The sequence below is a fragment of the Equus caballus genome, chromosome 15 (assembly GCF_041296265.1).
Source record: "Equus caballus isolate H_3958 breed thoroughbred chromosome 15, TB-T2T, whole genome shotgun sequence".
NCBI lineage: Eukaryota > Metazoa > Chordata > Mammalia > Perissodactyla > Equidae > Equus > Equus caballus.
Genome location: NC_091698.1, coordinates 57809687 through 57828131, shown reverse-complemented (window position 1 = coordinate 57828131; position 18445 = coordinate 57809687). Strand labels below are relative to the sequence as shown.

General features: G+C 40.3%; 2 long non-coding RNA genes across 5 annotated transcripts in view; both read left to right on the top strand.

Moving 5' to 3' along the window:
* LOC111768098 (uncharacterized) overlaps positions 1-18445 on the top strand; it is a 592572-nt gene that overhangs the window by 283762 nt on the left and 290365 nt on the right. The window lies entirely within an intron of this gene.
* LOC138917858 (uncharacterized) overlaps positions 1-18445 on the top strand; it is a 55682-nt gene that overhangs the window by 19686 nt on the left and 17551 nt on the right. The window contains exon 2 of the long non-coding RNA XR_011426441.1: positions 14153-14210. This is a non-coding gene — a long non-coding RNA (uncharacterized lncRNA). The remainder of the gene's footprint in view (positions 1-14152; positions 14211-18445) is intronic.

Here is an 18445-nt window from a genome sequence, read left to right as displayed (position 1 = left end):
TGTTTCTCCGTTTCCCTGCCTCTCTTCCTCTTCCCCTTCCCTCTCTCCCTCCCCTCTCCCTCGCTGTCTCCATTTGAGTATTAGAAGTGAAGGGCATTAGATGGAGGATGCCAGACAGAAGCAGCCCAAGTCGTGAGTCACCCAGTAGAGAATTATCCAAATCACAAAGAGTGTGTTGTGTGTGGGGAGGGTGTTAAGCCACTGAAATCTTAAGGTTTATTTGGTACCACAGCACATATTATCCTGTCCTAAACGATACAGTAGTTCACTGTAGCATAAAGTTCACTAAAATAAAAAGACCAGAAGGGGGCCATCCCAGTGGCCTAGTGGTTAAGTTTGTGTGCTCTGCTTCAGCGGCTGGGGTTCGCCGGTTTGGATCCCAGGCATGGACTTAGGTAGCACTTATCAAGCCATGCTGTAGCAGGCGTCCCACATATAAGTAGAGGAAGACAGGCATGGATGTTATGTCAGGGCCAATATTCCTCAGCAAAAAGAGGAGGATTGGCAGTGGATGTCAGCCAGGGCAAATCTTCCTCAAAAAAAAAAAAAACAAACCCAGAAAAATTTCAGTTTAATATGTTCCTACCTATAATACGTTTCCATACAATACCGCTAACTATACTGATGAATCAGATCCAGCAAAACAGTTATGAATAGCTATCTGTTTTTGCATCCTCAAAGACTTGTTGTGAGTATACAGATAATCAAAGAAGAAATTAAAAATGGACCAGTTATAATAGGACCAACAAACGGCAGTAGCAGTCCTGACTTCCTCCCCTCCCTCCTCCTCACTTCTGACGTTTATTTCTAAGAGCTGCTGGGTTTTTTCTAATAGCTTTACTTGGATAATCTAAATGAATCCTCACAATAACCCTGTGAGGTAGGTAGTATTATTTTCCTCATTTACAGATCAGGAAGCTGAAGCCCAAGGAGATAAATTGCTGAAGTTCCCCTTGCAGGGAAGTGAGAGGGTGAAGTATGGAACCCAGGGAGTCGGCAGCAGAGCCCGTGTGCTTGACCTCTACATTTCGTTACATAAGCCAGAGTTTCTCAAGTGATGTTCACAACTGTGGGCTTGTAGACTTAGGAGCCTAGTGCTGCGCATGTAGCCAATACTCCAAAAAATATTCGTTCATTTCTGGGTGCAGGGCTTCTAGAAGCCAACTCTTTTTGACCTCTGAGTCAGTGAGGTTTAAGGGTTGAGAGCAGCGCTGCCTTATTCAGGGCTACCGAAGCATCTCACCTGGCAGCTCACCTTCGTTTGGCCTCTTCCTTGCTCAGAAATTCTGGTGGCCCCTTAAACCCAGAGACACACCAAATGTTCAGAGTTCCTTTGGGAGGGGAAGATCACGCATAGACTGGATTTGAAGAGCCCTACACCACAGAAAAATGCTCAGCCTGTGGCATACAAATGATCTTAAAATACCCCATGCCCGTCTCCAAAGCTTGAGTGTGTCTCTTCGGCCTGTTTGCCAAGATTCTGCTGATCTCGCCTTATTTTTTACAACCTTTGGATCTGTAAACAAAGGAATTGGTATAAATGATGTCTAGGCTGGTTTGCTAGCAGAGCAGGTCATCTAACTGCCTCCACCACCTGTATTTCTTATCCCTCCTACTATTCCTTTTTCCATGTAGTGAAGAGTGTTCAAACATTGGGGCTGGGCAGGCCTGGATTTGAATCCAAGCTATACAACTTAATAGAGGTTTGTTCCTGGGAAATGTATTACTAAACCTCTCTAAATCTCTCCCAGTCCCATATCTCTCAACTATGAAATGAGTATAATCAGATTGACTTAGTAGAGCTTGGCCCTTAATTGGGTCTCAATGAATGGTAACTTTCTTCACTTTTTAGTTTCTGTCCATCTGCACATGTATCATATTTCAAAGCCTAACTTGTACTGCATGTCCTCCTTGAAGGCTTCTCTGATGAATTCAACCCCACATTCCATTATTTGTCCGCAAATTGCTTTTACACTGATTTTCCTGTGCTCCACAAATAACCCTTCATTATACTTGGCATCTGAGCAGATATCCATAATCAAATCTGGTTTAGTCCGCCTTCGTCTTGATCGTCCAACTGGTATGCAGATTGAGGGTAAGGAGGCTTTTTCTCCTGTTTCCCATAGAGCTGGGCATGCAATAGGCAGCCATTACATACTTCTTGTAATGGTCAACTCACTTATCTTTGCTATAAATAGCACTAACAGAGGGATTACAATTTAATAATCATGTAATTCATTTTTGTAAGACACTGAATGTGGAGACACAGGGAACCCGCAAATGAGGAAAAAGTTGTGATGCAGGAAAAAAATGAGTGCAAAATAACTACTATAATGCAGTTTGAGAAACAGAAACACAAGACATCCAAAAGATGGAGAAAAATACGTCTGGCTTGGAAAATTAGAAAGGATGAATGACATGGTTTCCATTACAGTGGGCACTGTCTATCGCATTTTATCCATCTCTAGGCCAACTGCTTCACCATCAAATGAACTGAAAAACTGCACCAAATTTGTCTGGAAAGGGAGGGGAGGGCTCAGCCTTGAGTGTATTAGCAGGGCATTCTTTCTATCCCACTTGGAATCCAGGTACTTATTCTAATGGCCCCTAATGACATGGGCTTCCCCTCACCCAACATATTTCTTTAAAAGTCAATCTCGTAATGCAAGGATATTTGTATATAAATTTGGAAGTACATGTGTTTTAATTTTTAAAAAGCTAACAGATGTGTAGAGTGGAAAAGTAAAGAGTACACTTATAAAAAATCATCTGTGATCATTCCAGAGCCAGAGACATTTAACATTCTTCCCGCCACATGTCTCTGACCCAACACAAGACTCCATGAGCATTTGCTCCCTTATCTCCGGCATCAGCCCCTGTTCAGTTACCTTTCGGTATCATTCACTCTACACACATTCTTTTGCTGTGGAACATAAATCTTTTTCCTGTCTCCACAAAAAAGTACTTAGTGTAATCATACACCACCAGTTCCAGCCATATTTTGCTGATTCTTTCTTTCCTTTTTTTTTTTTAATTTTAAACTTCTAGGGATTAAATGAGTTTTTGCCATATTGTTCCCATGAATAATTTTTCTCTCCCCTTTGAAGATAAACCATACCTTCTTCCTTTTCTTTATTGAGTTAAGGGGGAAAAAAGATTTGAAAAGATTTGTAATTAAACTTATTACTTGCTTCAATAAAGAAATCTATCATGAATCACTCTTTAACAAATTTGACATCTGTAATAAAACTTCACTTTTACATACCCCTTTATGTCAGCCTAGATCTTTTAATATTCTCAGTGAGGGAAGCAAAATAATCATAGACTCTTTGTCAGTACAATTAGCATAAATGCCCTGAATAATTTGAAAACATCTACACTTTAAACTTTGCTGCGGCCTACTTTGTCTTAGCTTTTCAATCTTTCTTGTTGGGGGAGAAATAAGCCAGTGTGTTACCCTTTTCTTGATCCTAATGTGAAATTCTGTTTCTGCATATCTAAATACATATCTGACTCAACCCCTTAGAAACCTTACCCACATCTTTATCTCCTTGCCCATTCTCTAGCTTCCCCACTCGGTAAAGTTAAAAAGAATTATGAGTGTAAGCCAAGAGAATGCTGGGCTGTGGAAGTGTGTGATTTGAAGATGTTGATGATAAGCACGGAGAATTACATCTACCCTCTTTAACTAGAATGTCATGCGTTTTCCTCACCACCCACAAAATCCCACTGGCGATGTAGAGGAATGGTATTTGATTTGGGTCTATATCTTACTGTTACAATATGTTGTAACAGAGCAAGCATGTTCAATATAGGAGGCAATTTAATTTTTAAAAATATTTCTCTCTTGTACTTTGGAAAAAATCAACTCACTTCAGAAATACCATAAGTTTCTGTAATCTCACTAAGACAAAAGAGGACTCACTCAGAGTCTGGATAACAAGGGTTGCTTAGGAGATGGATTGTGTAAAATACAGGTGAGATAACTTCTTTAACGATTTTTAGGATACTTGGACTATAGGCAGCCTTTGTACAAAAAATATAAGTGCTACTTTACGTAATAGATAGTTATTAAATAGAATACAGTACTCAAAGTGGAAGAAAAATAGCTTTAAAATGGATTTAATTATGTTCACTAATTTGAAGTTGATGCCGTTGAGGACCCCTATTCCATTCCCCAGAAATATCTCCTTGCCCTCCCTCCTCTAGTTTTACTGCAAGAAAGCAGGGACTGAATTAAATTGACAGTGGTTAAGTCGTGTGGTTTATTTTTTTTCTATTTTCAATTAGTTATTAAAAGATTTGCTACTAATTCTTGGCCCATTTATTCTATCTTTATGGAATGTTCCTTAGAGTAAAAATAGGTGTTTAATTCTTCATAAGGATCTCTGAATTCATAAACAAAGCATTTTTAAGATCTATCTAAAATTAGGGTCGCTTTAAACTCTATAATAGCTGTAAGATATCAATATGGGAATTTATAAACCAAGTCAACCTAGGTGTCATTTAGAATTGGGTTCTTCAATAAGCATGGATGGTACTCAGATTCTTTTCTTCTTGCTTCGAAGTGTAATGGAAATGGTCAGTAACTATGCACCAAGCATACTGCTGAATGCTTGGCTATAGGCTTGGGGGCATAGAAAATGGTTGGAAGATACAATTTACCCCCCATGAGAGTTTCCAGACTGTTTAGAGAGAAGACTCAGAGCACATGTGGATCATACATCCAAACAGAATTAGGAGGGAGAAGAATGCTTTGGTGTAGTCAAACAGATACTCTGGAGGAGGGAGAATGTGAACAGGTCTAGAAGAAAGAGTAAGAAGGAGACATTGCAACGCAGGGTGGAGGGGAGCAGGGGGGTGGAGCAGGGCTGTGAACAGCATAAGGAAAAACGTGTAGCCTGGGTTACCATGAATATGGGAATGGCGAAAAGAACCTGGGCCAAGTCAGAAGAAGTAGGAAATATTTAATGTTTCTGGCATTCTACTTCTTCTATAAAATGGAATAATTATACCTACTTTGAATATCTTACAGAGGAGTTGATGGCTCAAAAAATAATACTTGTGAAAGTGCCTTGTAAGTTGTAAATCCAAATTTTATTGTTGTGTTCATCATCATTGTACTTGTGACTGTGTATGGGGGGCGGGGGTGGGGAGTGTGTTGGAGAGAAGTAGGAGAGAGGACCTAAGAAGGCCATTCCTAGTGGAAAGGAGGGTAGACTTGCTTCAAGGGACAGAACTAGCCACAGGAAAAATTATGCAGTTCAATTAAATTTTAAAAGTATTTCCTGATATTGTAATAGGTGATAGTGATGGAGATTCGATGATGAAGAATACAGACATAGGCTCTGCTCCCCATGATCTTATTTTATCCCCAGAACCCTGTCCTTCTGCCAAACCTACAGAATCTTCATCATGATCTCTTTCAAAAATATTATCTTAATTATGGCCTCTTGAAGACTTGAACTTATTGGAAAAAATTGACTAAATGTTATGTCACATAAAAATACCAGGTGCTGGGAAAATATTCCTAAGCTTTGTACTGAGGAAGGACCATCATAAAAATAGTATTTGAGGAATATTAGTTTGTTGTGGGTGTGAAGAGCATATTATTGAGAAGTGTGGCAAAGACCGTTACTACTTCCTGAATATCTGAGGGCTCCTCCCTATATCTCAGGCCTTTCCCAACTAGCAATGCCATGTTACTAATTCTGGCCCATGGGCTGTGAACAGACATATTTCACTTCCAGGCAATGTGTTTAGGAGTCAGTGCATGACCCTCCAGCTCTCTTTTCCCCTGTTGTGGCAACCCTGGAGGCCCCTGGTTGAGATGGTAGAGACCCAAGATGGAAAGAACTTGTATGTCTGAGTTGCTTCATTTGGGAGCTGCTTGGAACTGCAGCAGACTTTGTGTGAGCATGACATAAACTCTTTTGGCTTAGACCACTAAGTCCTATCCTTGACTCTTACAGTGAGATAGGCTGGTGACAATCAGACCTGCTAAATGGCAGGAATATTACTCTATAGATAAGATAGTATAGACTTAGAGTTGGCAAATGTCTTGAATGCTCTGCTTACGGTTCCCGGTTCTTATGTAATGTTATTCTGTTCAACTTCTCACCCATTAATAGAAAGCTGCAGGTTGAAAAACAATAAAATGCATTTTTGCTACTCTCTTCAAGGTTGTATACAAAAAATTGAAAAAAACCCCAAAACATAGCAAACAAACTGAGGACTAAATCCCAAGGATGGTAGTTTGGTGCATAAGATTATGTTTACTGAGGGGAGATGTAAGCTTTGGATAATATCTGCACTGGGATATTCCACTACAGTTTTCTCATGTCCAGATTCTCTTCTGATGGCAGAACAAGTCAGAAATGACTCTAACATCTACTGCCATGTCGTGTGGGCTTTGTTTCCTGTATGGGTAGTTTCCCAATGAAGAGAGGCATTTCAATTATTCCCACTGGCCTTGTTCCTGTTGACACCTTGATGCTGTATAGGAAAGAGTTAGTGAGCTAGTGAGCTTTAGCCTCTGGAGCTAAACACATTTTATCAGAAAACAATTTCAGCAATTGACTCTCATCTGGTCATGTTACTTATATCTTGTTATCTCTCAAGGGCCCTGTAATTAGAGCAGGTGTGTGTCCTCTTAAATTAGAGATGTGGCAACTGTAGACATTGTAGTAAGTTCTAACAGGAGACTCTAATGACCTCTAGATTCAGTAATTAGAATGAAGCTTGTGGGCTTGTTTGGTCAGAGAAAGTGTCAAAAATGGGCAAATATATCCCAAAGTGGTGGATTTATAGGATATATCCTAACTGACCAGGAAAGATTTCAAATAAAATCACAGACTCGCTCCTTCCTTCCTTTCCTCCTCCCCACGCCCCTCCCTCTTCCCCTTGCTTTTCTCCTCCCCTTCCCCCACCCCCTTCCTTTTCTCCTCCCCTTCCCCCACCCCCTTCCTTTTCTCCTCCCCTTCCCCCGCCCCCTTCCTTATCTCCTCCCCTTCCCCCGCCCCCTTCTGTTTCCTCCCCTGCTTCTTCCCCTTCTTCCTCCTCCTCCTCCGTCTTCTCTCACTGTCTCTGTCTCCCTTTCTCCCTCTTCTTCCTTCTCTAAAAATAGACCAAATTGGAACTTTAATTTAGATATTTTTCCAATATTCAATGTGACAAATAAGGCAGAGCTTCTTGCTGTTTTAATAGCTAATATTCTAATAATCAAATGACCAAATATTGTTTTAGTGGCAATTTGGGGGCTATTTTTTTGTCTTAATTGGGTAAAAAGCATGTTCTACAACTCTTGGAGATTGTGGAAAGGTAAATACAACTAAGGAGGAAGAAAAACTGTTGAGGTGAGTGAGAAGAAGGTAAGAAGAAAAGTGTGACAAGGAGGACCTAAAAAGGAGAACCGGAGGAGGAAAGTGGTGGTATTCGTCTTGAGGCAAATAGCAGAGGGGATAATACAGACCTTTCTCTGAATACGTGTGTATTTTGCAAAGGTAATTCCACGTAAATGATATGTGGTGTTAATTACTACGTCAATGCTCTTACACTTACTTTTTTATTAAGACTTTATTTTTTAGAGCATTTTTAGGTTCATAGCAAAATTGAGAAGAAGGTACAGAGATTTTCCATATACCTCATATACCCGCTGTCCCCACACATGCATAGTCTCCCCAATTATCAACATCCCCCACCAGAGTGGTGCATTTGTTACAGTTGATGACCATACATTGACACATCATAATCACCCAAAGTCTGCAGTTTACATTACAGGTCACTCATGGTGGTGTACATTCTATGAGTTTGGACAAATATATAATGACATATACAGAGTATTTTCACTGTCCTAAAAATCCTCTGTGCTTCGCCTATTCATTTTCCCCAGCCCCCTACCTTCCCAACCCCTGGCAACCACTGATCTTTTCACTGTCTCTATGATTTGGACTTTTCCAGAATGTCATATAGTTGGAGTCGAACAGTGTGTAGCCTTTTCAGATTGGCTTCTTTCTCTTAATAGTAGGAATTTCAAGTTCCTCCATGTCTTTTCATGGCTTGATATCTTATACTTACTTTTAAAGAGGAACATAAAATGATCTTCTCAAGTTATCCTAGAGCAAGAAATATGTAGTAGGTGGTATTGGTGCCCCCACTCACATTCCCTCGGCCCCCTCAGCCCTAGTGAGCAATCCCTGTGCATGCTGGTGGCTTCCCACCTCAAGCTTCTCTCAGCTTCACTACTTCAGAGCTTTCTCTTAAGCCTTAGCTGGTTTAGCCCTCATTAGGTGTAGCCTTGAAGATGCGGACTTGAAGCTCTCAGGGTAGGGGCAGCTCTCAACTGTGGACTGGGTCAGAGGATAAATGCCCCAGCCTTCTAATTCTGCACTGGCATAGTTCTGAGGTTCATTTCTTCTTGGTTCCTGAGGGACCCCAGAGGGGATAAGCCTCAGGTGTCCACAGTGATAGTCAGCTCAGAACTTATGCTTGCTTGTTTTCCCTCCTTCCCTGACTTACTCCCTGCTCCTTCACTCCATCTTCTTGAACTCACATCCAAATAACCTCAGTTCACCAAGTCCTTGTCTCAGTTCCTGCTTTTGTAGGAATCCAAATTAAGATACCCTATTTCCACCATACAGTGTCTCTCAAATTCAACTCCTCTGTTCATTTGATCTGATTTTTCGACTGTTTTTGGAATAAGTTGGATGGAAATACGTTTGTACAGACACAGTTGCTAAAAGAATGGGGAACAGAATTATGGACAATCTCTTTTCCCTTCAAAATTTTTTTATTGGTCAGGCTAGATGCTGACTAGTGCTTTCAGAGTTATTATATGAGAAGTGCTAATTGGTTAGTACACCACATAGCTGATTTTAGCATTACAAGGGAAAAAAGTGCTAAATGTAATGTATTATTTTTATTTCCTTTTCCTCAGCCCCCACAACTCTTGAGAACTGTTTAACCTCTAAGTTATTAAGGAGTTTTTTTTTTCCTTTGGAGATGACAATGCCTGATGATTTCTATGTCCTTAGGGCAAGGGTAAATCTTGGTGTGCAGCCTGAACCAAACAGATAAATATAATTATTATTTCTGTATATTTGATGATGAAAGGGTTTCAGGCTCCACAGACTGATCTTTCTGTCGCCAACTGCATACTGCCGAAATTTTGATTAAAGGCTCACTGAAGTAGTTTATCAGTATTTGTTTGGTTTCAGGAAGTAAAATATGTGAGCTCAATATGAATGACAGACTGCAGCCAACGAGAGCATTTGTTTCATCAGCCTGGGAAACTCAGAATCCTTGCTGTAGATAATGTCTGAGGAGGATATTTTCCCTTCCTAGATTTGCATAGAGCTCAATAGCCCCCTGATTCCAGACATATTATGTTCTGTGGTAGCTTTCCTTGCTTCCATCTTCCCCTTGCAAATGTGAATGTACTAGAATACAGACATCATTTAAAAAAATAATTTAGACCCTTCAAATTCCCCTGTCTGGAAAATGTTTATACAATTTGTAACAGAGAAGCCCAAAGTGGTGCTGAAGACAGCCAAAATATTTTGCTGACTTTTTGAAGGGATCATTTCTAGACAGAGGGGAAAAAAATACTGATCTTGATAAAAGAAAGAGAAAGAATGAACAAGCAGGTTCTGATTTTTAAGCTCTCATAAAATAGTAAGCAAATTTTTTAAGGAATACCTTTTAAAATACTAAAATGGGTTATTAGAAGGAGATAGGCTGTGAAATGCCCTCCAGTCTCATGAGTCAAACAAAAAAACTAAAGTTAGGGGCACTATAATTAATCTGATGTTTTCTCTGTATATCAGAGAGAAAGAGAGAAGGATTGAGAGAGAGATGGGGAGAGAGAGATGGAGGGAAAGAGAGAGAGAAGAGAGAGCAAAAAAAAGAGAGAGAACACACACACACACACAATTTGTTGGGGGTGGGTAGCAAGAAAACAATACAAATAAAACCATCATATGAACGTTTCCAGAACTCACTTGGTGATTGTAGAATGGTGATTTTATTTTTAGCATACGCTCTCCTACTCCTAAATGGAAAGCATTAATTAATACAAATAAACTTTTGATAAATCTCAGCTACTTACGTCTGTGTGTGAAATTTGAGGTATTTATCCTAATCAAGCCTTTTAACATTAAGAATTTTAAGTCTTTTCATTTTATCATTGTTCTCATGAACCTGAGTCTCTTTCATTCTGTATGTACACACCACGTGCACAAGTGATTACAAAAACAAAACAAAATAGACATCAAAGAGAGGTGCCTTGGTTCCTTTCTGTGGAGCAAAACCAAAGGAAGCAAAGATAGTCTCCATCTATTGTAACTTTGGTGGTTTTCCAAATTGCCTGCAATACGGCAAGCTCTTTGTTCAGACCTTTTTAAAATAACATAAACAGACAACACGCAGAACATTTAGAGTGAAGGCTGACAGTGTCTTTTCAGCTGATGGGACTTCAGGTAAAAAAAATAATAAAAACAAGCTGCACAATGTGAATTAGAAAGAAAACACCTGTCTCTACCTCTTACACTTTTGGACTTCTCTACATTTATAAGGTAGTCTTTATATTATGAAATGGTAGCTTATATGTCCTTTTTCTTTACCTTTTCTTTTCTCTTTTTATCTCATTTTTTTAAAAACATTAAAGTTCCTTCTATGTGTGGGATAAGTACACAGTGAGGTATATGATAGGGGCTTCAGTAATTTTGAAAATGTGTATTATTTGGCAAAATAGTCTGTAATGATTTGAGCCCATTGTGTCCATGTCTATTTGGACACTTCTTTAAGAGTGAATTTTTGATCTGATGGACCGTAATCACTTCTCCCGCAGCAAATCCCTCTCAGATGCTAAATTATTGGGCCTCCACTGCAGTTACAGTTTATTGGGTAAATAATAGTCTGATTAGACCAAGGCAAAACTTATGGATGGCCCAACACGCATGTTAGCTGCCTACAAATCTTTCCATACTTTCATTGAAAACAATTACCAGTGTGTATATAGGCCAATGGGAGAGTCGGGGATTCCCATTGGATAATTACAATGCTGTGACCATTATAGTTTTCAAGGCCTTTTGTTCGTCATTTTTCGTTAGAATCTGCAACAGCTCTGAGAGGGCAGTGTTGGGAGCCTGTTTAGCCAATGAGAACACTGAATCTCAGTGTAAGTGGCTCCCCAGGACCTTGGAACTCTTGGGATGGAGAGCTTGGACATGAAGCTGGGTCTTCCTCTATCTGCTGGGCAGCTGCTTTCTTCTCGACAGACTTTTCATGGCTAGTGTAGAGTGAGGAGCTTTAGTTTAGCTTTTAGTTTGAAGAAAAAATGTTTCTTCATTTTTTGATAAAGTTTGGTCACATTTTGAGACCAGAAGAGAGAAAAACCATTCTAAGAAATTAGTAGGAAGATAGTAGTAATGCTGAAAGGAAGAATTAATAATTTTATTTAAGAGCTGAAGTTCTAGCTTTGGAAATGTAGATGACAAGGTTCTTCATTGCCACCACAGGTACAGAACTAGGTGTCTGCTCAGTAATATCAGCAGGAGTGTTTTTCCCAAATGGCCACAATTGTGTATTTCTTGAAATAAGTATCTTAAAAAACAAAACAAATTTTCTGAACTGAGTTTCTTCTGGGGACTTACACTCAAGATTTTCAAGATATGCTAGAATGTGACCTTACGAGAGTTAACAAATTGAAAATTTCCTAAATTCTCTCTAGTAATTAAAGGCCTAAAGACTTCATTCTATTTGCTTGTCTGTTTGTTCTTGCTGATGAGTTTACATCCCAAATATTTTTTATGCAACTGTAAGTTAAAGATTTATTGATACACTCTTGTGTACAAGGCACTCAGCTTGACATTGCTGGGTATAATAAGAAAAGTAAGATCTTATCCCTGCTAAATTAGTTTGCATTGTTGTTTTATAAATTACCACAAATTTAGCAGCTTAAAATAGCACTTATTTGTTAGCTTCTGTAGGTCAAAAGTTCAGCACAAGGTAGCTAGGTTCTCTGTTCAGGGTTTCACAAGGGGAATTCACTTCCAAGGTCATTCTTGGCAGAACTCAGTTCTTTGTGGTTGCAAGACTGAAGTCCCCATCTTCTTACTAGCTTTCTTGCTGGAGGCTGCTCACAACTCCTAGAAGCTGCCTGCGTTTCTTGCCACGTGGTCCCCTCCAACTTCAAACCAGCAATGAGAACTTCTCATGCCTCAAATCCCCCTTCAACTTTGATTCTCTGGCTTCCTTTTCTGATGGAGAAAACTTTCTGGTTTAAAGGGCTCATGTGATTAGGTCAGGCCCACACAGATACTCTTTCTATCTTAATGTTGACTGATTTTGGACCTTAATTCCATTTGCAAAATCTTTTCACAGCAGTACCTAGATTAATGCTTGATTGAATAATTCGAAGAAGTTGTATACACCAAAGGTCAGGAATCTTGGGGGTCTATTTTATAATTTTGCCTACCACACCTGCCATAAGGGAGATTAAAGTCCTTTAAGATAGATAAAACAAGGATATAAAGAGACAGGATGCAGGAAGTATGATAAGAACCACAGTAGAGGGATAAACCAGATGTTATAGGAGTTTAAAAGAAGGAGGAACCACTATTGCTTAGGAAAATCTAAAGAGGTTTCATATAAAGAACCATGGAGGGTGGGGATTATTTTTATTCACGGAGATTAGGAAAAGATGCTCCAGGCAAAGAGAACAGCACAAACAATGACAGAGAGATGGGAAAGTGAAGCATATTGGGAAATGGTCAGCAGCATTATATAGATGGAGCATGAAATACATTTGGAGTGGTAAGAAATGGAGCTAGAGAGGTAACTTGTATCTGGAAAGGACTTTGAGTGCCAGGCAGATTAATTTACCTCTAAATTGGTGGGAATTGGCCATCATTAAAAGTTATTGGATAGGAGAGAGATGTGATGGGAGCTGTACTTTAAAAAGACTGATAGTGGAACAGGGAAAAGACGGAGTTGGGGGCAGAGGTGGGTATCAAGGGAGGATCTCTAGCAATAGCCTAGGAGGTAATAAGGACCTCAACTCTACTAGGGAAAGTGAGAATGGAGGGAAGAGAATGAACGAATATGATGATAGAGTCTATAAACTTGAAAACAGATTGGAATACTGAGGGAAAGAAATGGGAAGTTGACTTCACTTTGAGCCAGGTCTCTTAAGCGGAGACAGGGACATTAGAATGATTTGTTTGGAAAGAAAATGCAGTGAGATAGGTTGTACATAGCACAATTCAGATGGGATTATTGTTGAAAGTTTTCTTAGATGTCAGCATTAGAATGAGGCCCTCAGGAAGGAGGAAGCCAAGGTCATATTGGACAAGGGGCTAGTGGAATGGATTAGCTGGGCTCTAAGGCTGCCATGAATGGGTCAGATATGGAATTAAAATGAATCCAGTCATGGCAGCAGAATTATGCCGAACACCTGGTGGTGTAGATGCTTGGGATCTCAAATAATCATTTGGAGAATTCAGTCGCTGTAGGCATAGGATATATGGTCTAGTCCCCATGTGGAAGGACTTAGTAAAAACTAGATAGGATACAAGGGACCTAGCCACCTCTTGGAAAACTGATGCACTATTCAGAAACTATTCATACAAGTTGCCTAGACACAGAGGTGACATGAGTTAGGGGTTAAGTCTGGCAACCCACTGTTTCCAAGGGCTCACAGTAGACACATTGGGAATGGAACTAATGTCAATTCTGTGTGCCAGATTGTGCCATTGCAGTGATATATATTAGCCACCTAGAAAATGAATGTTGCAGTCTGTAGGGTGAAGATGTTACTATCATATTTACAATCAAAAGGGATAGACAAGGCTAAAACTATTATGTGATGCACTGACTTTCAGAGGATGGTCAATCAAAACTTTTGGCAGGAAGGCGGGAATGTGGTTCTGTCCCTTAAAAAAATGATGATGATTCTATAATCCATAAAATTTTGAGGGAGGGCAGAAATCAAATTTTAGATATATGAAAAGGGTGGTGAGGAAATTGTTATAAACTACTCTTCACTAGGTTTTTAGTGGGGAGAGAGAGAAAAACAGATGTGTTCGTGAAAGGGCAGGCTTGCTGGATTGTTTGCTTATTTTAAAGACTCTGGTGGCCCTATGCTTGTTTGTAGATGGAGAAGAAGAACCCAGCAGAACTGCTGAAGATGAGAACTGAGGAGTGATCAGAAGGTGTGAGACCCTGGAGGAGAGACAAAGGGCTGAGATGGGGAGTAGTGATGAAGAAGTTAGTGGGATCCTCCTCTCTGGTGGGAGGAGAGGCTTAGGTTCTTCATAAAAAATATAGAACACCTCATCCTCAATCAGTGGTGTTGTCCTAAAAATGACTAAGATCTCTTTCATAAAACCTCTTTTTGAAAATACTTACATGATAGATCTGCTCTTGTGCCCTCACACTTGTGCTTCATATTCAGACTTAGGTTTCCAAACTTTTCCTTGAAGTTTTCTGCTGATCAGCTCTTGTCTTCAGGAGGCTGGAAAATGAGAGTGGGAATGTCATTAGAATTGCTATTTATAGCTTCTCGACTACCTTGTGGAGTACAGTAAGACAGAGAACCTTGACACCAAGCCAGGTAGATCAGAATCTGAAATTAGTCATGTTAGCAATGTCAGGGCAGGAAGGATGAGACAAGGTGCCAGCTGGAAGATGAAGTAGAGGGCCAGCTGCCCAAGGAGACTACAAAGCTGGAGGATGGAACCAGTTGGGGAGGAGGGGGTGAATCCGGGGTGAACTGCTAGAGGAAGCTCAGAGAAGTGGTGAAATACAGTGTGGCTAAGACATGAGTTAGTTTAAGACAATCATGCAAATACAGGACTTCATGAATGAAGGTCCTTTTTTTTTTTTTTTTTTTTTTCCTTTCTAGCACCACATCTAAGATGTCCCTCCTAAATTTAAGAAAGTCGTTAAAAAAAGTCTTAAAGTGTAGGCTCTTTTGAACATACTTCAGGGCCTTTCATGCTCCAATCTCTCCTTTCCTTTCTTTATGGACATCTTTGACTATTCAACCAAAAATACCACGTTCATTTCAGCCTTTTCACACAGCTTCCAGTTTTGCTTGAAATAGCCTCCTGGCACCATATTCCAAAATACTCCCTTTATGCCAAGAGTTTCTGAAATCCCACCTCTTTCAGGCCACTGGATTGGCAGAATTATGGGACTTCTTCCAATTTGCTCTTCCAATGTAAACGAGAGACTGACCGTGGCATGCCTTCTGCCCGGTATCCTCTAATAGGTACTTCACCTTTTGGTGCAAATGACATTAAAAGAGTTTTTGTGGATATAACTTTGCAAAAATATGTTTCAATCATACCCTGTCCTCACCAAAGGGTAATTTTAAATTCTAAGTGCTTGGAGCAAATTTAAATCTCTTAATCTCAGGTGAACCCAGTACAATGTAATATTTTATTCATTTTATTTAACATATATTTCTTTAATCCACACTATCTTCTTAGGGTGGTAGTATGGTGGTGGTGGTCGTGGCAGTGTGTGTGTGTAGGGGATGGAGATCCAGGTAGAGGAAATAATGTTTCTAAAAGCAGGTGCATGCCTGGAGGAATTGCAATGGGTGCACTGTGGCTGCAGCACAAGATGCATGTATGCATGAGGGCCTGGTGGTATGGGCAATTCATCCAGCAATGTCTGCTGAAAAGGAGCTAAGATGTTTGAGGTAGTTGGAGTGTATTCCAAAGCCACAGGTCTCCAAACAGGGGAGTAAAATGACTGTGATCTCTGTGAAGAGAGAGTCTGAATCTTTTTCAGCATCATCTCACCGTGTCTGACACTTCGGAGCTAATCAGTAAAAGTTCTTGCTGAATTAAATTATGCTTAATCCATGAGCAGTGAATGTAATGCAGAGGCAATATTGTGGCTGCACTGTAGTGGGGAGAGGCCAGAATCTAGAAGAACTGATGGGCAACTGCATGCCTTCAGATAAGAGATGGTGCAGATCATATGGGTGACTTTCATTTTTGTATTTAAATTTCTGATTATTTTGCAGATTTCTTAAAATGGACATGAATTGCATTTATCATTAAAAAGTAAAAGCTCATAGACTTTATTATGAAGAGAAATAGAAATGACTGACTAACAGGTCTGTGGCGTGCTGGTGGAAAGAAGAGGACAGAGTGGAGAGACATTTTGAAAACACGGAGTTGCGTGAAGAAAGGACCTCCTTCCACCACATATGTAGATTTCATGTGCCTTAGATTTATTGAGTTAGATTTTGATTTCTGAGTTCTTTTGAGGTTGCAAAGTAATCCCAGGCCTCTATGGGTGTAGGGGCCTGGGGTGGTCTCCCTGAGAGACATTTGGGAAATTGAGATCCTCATGTAGGGAAATGAAGTTCATAGGAAGGACCTTAACCAGGCTAGACCAGTCTCTCTGATTTCATTCTTTCAGGTCACCCCTCCCCCTTTTTGTTCCCTTCTTCTCCCCAAAGTCCCCCAGTACATAGTTGTATATTCTAGTTGTGAGTGCCTCTGGTTGTGCTATGTGGGACACAGCCTCAGCATGGCATGATGAGTGGTAACATGTCCGCGCCCAGGATCCGAACCGGTGAAACCCTGGGCCACTGAAGTGGAGCACGTGGACTTAACCACTGGGCCACAGGCCTGGCCCCCATGTCAGCCCTTTAAGGAGACAGTGGTGCTGGAGCTTTGTGGTACACCCTTCAGGACTAGGAGAAGACCATCTATCACTGGCGACAATTCTGGAGCTAGGCAAGGACCATCCACACCTAGAGGGCTACACACTAAAAATGACTGAGCTGGATTTTATATAGTAGACTATCTAGTTGCTTGTTATTCTCCATATTCGTTTCCTTTCTATTATCCTCGCTTAGTGGAGTCTTGTTTTCATTTTGTCTGAGCTGGGCTTTGGGGAATTGAAGAAAAAGTTGTGTTTCCTTCTTGGGCAAAAACATGCAATGGAGGCAGTCCTGGGTGGCCTTGTTAACAGGAATTTGCATGAGTTCTAAGGGGGAGGTGAAGCTGTGGGTGTGGGAGGGAGGCTGCAAGTTCCAGACGTCCCTCCCTAGTGTGATTCTTTCTGTTACTGTGAAGGATTGGAGTCGGATCTTTTTATTTTTTATTTTATTTTTTTAAAGATTTAATTTTTTTTCCTTTTTCTCCCCAAAACCTCCCAGTACATAGTTGTATATTCTTCGTTGTAGGTCCTTCTAGTTGTGGCATGTGGGACGCTGCCTCCGCGTGGTCTGATGAGCAGTGCCATGTCCGCGCCCAGGATTCGAACCAACGAAACACTGGGCCGCCTGCAGCAGAGCGCGTGAACTTAACCACTCGGCCACAGGGCCAGCCCCAGAGTCGGATCTTTTTAAAGGCATCTGTGTGAACTCAGTATCTGTTTAAGTCTGAGGGTAAGACTAGGGAATGGAGAAGGTTTGAGGAGGACTTGATGTTTTCTCTTGCCATGTTAGATGACGGCACCAGGGACTGAGGGAAGACACTCTCAAAGGACAGGTTTTTTTTATGGTTGTGCTTGACTTTGGACCTGCAGAGGCTGAGGTATCTCTGGTCTATCCAGGTGCAGGTATCCAGGATGCAGCTAGATCTGGTTTTCATGTGAAGAACCATGTGAGGTCAGAAGCTAGAACTCCAGAAGTCATATCCAAATTGGGAATGATAATACCAGTTATGCTACCTCATGGCATGGTCGTAAGAACAAATCCATCACCACAGGCTATGGATTGGTTCCGGAAGTAGAGTGGAATAATACATGCAAACGTACCATAATGTATGTTACTATTATTGAAAATAATAACGAATAGGTCTGTGTATTCTGCTGTCACCTTCACATTCCTGCAGTGTATCATTACTCTTCATGTTCTTAAAAGCACTTTTCATTATGTTATTGTCAGACCTAAAGCAAAAATTTATTTGGAGAACTCCTTTGTTCTTTAGTAAGAAAGTTTTTAATTTTTCCTGGGAGAGTTGCATTTAAGATGTAATGATTAAAGCTTAAGTATAACATAATCTCAATCGGACTAATATCCGGTTCAATCTTTTTAAAAATTATTGTTCCTTGAGATCTGGTAACTTGTAGTTTCATTCAGACGGGACTGAGAAAGCTACTCACATTAGGAACTGGAGGAAGGAAATAATTTCCCTTTAAACACCACAAAATCCCTCAATGTTACTAATACTGTAAGGCTTTTTTTTTTCACTCAATTTATCTAGAGAAACCCTGATTTGCATATGTTTGCATCTATTTGCATGTGCAATTCAGGTGACTCCCAATTCCAAGTATATAGGATGAAGCAAATTAACCCTTTATTTTAACCTGCTGTGGTTCTTGTGAACACTACATGGTAGGTTTGAAAATTTTAAGCTCCTTTTAAATCAGAGAAGAATTTAGGAAGTGTGGAGGATGGCATTCAGGGTCCCATCTT